This window comes from Lactuca serriola, chromosome 7 (genome assembly GCF_051521515.1).
Source record: "Lactuca serriola cultivar US96UC23 chromosome 7, Lser_US96UC23_V15, whole genome shotgun sequence".
Lineage (NCBI taxonomy): Eukaryota > Viridiplantae > Streptophyta > Magnoliopsida > Asterales > Asteraceae > Lactuca > Lactuca serriola.
The window spans coordinates 113,860,001-113,860,482 of NC_136414.1; positions in this window are offsets into that span (position 1 = coordinate 113,860,001).

Here is a 482-nt window from a genome sequence, read left to right on the forward strand (position 1 = left end):
ATAAAAACTCTAACAACCCGAAATTTCCATTTGTACAAACCCTATAGTCAAGCACTTCAAATAAAAGTCAAACTCATTTCTGCTAATTTTTAGTCGGTTTAAAGTCCGTTTGGGTGTTTTTAACATTAATTCTTCAAGCGAACAAATAAAAGGAAGTATTTTCTAGGATTATGGTGTAACAATAAAACAAATAACAACTTAATTAGGTGTTCACGACCAAACATTACGATTTTGGGCCGTGAACCCCTCTTGGCCGTGAACTCATGCTTAAGGCATGAGTTTACTTCTCACTTCCAAGCTCAAGAACACCTACATTTCTCTCTAAAGTATCATAACATCTTTCTTCCAATCTTCCAAAAATGTAAGTGTTTCTTCTCTTGATTTGTTGTTATAACACTTCATCTAGTAGTTATACATGATTTCATCCATTAAATCTTCTCTTTTTCATAGATCTTCAAGTGTTCTTCAAAACACCAAGAACA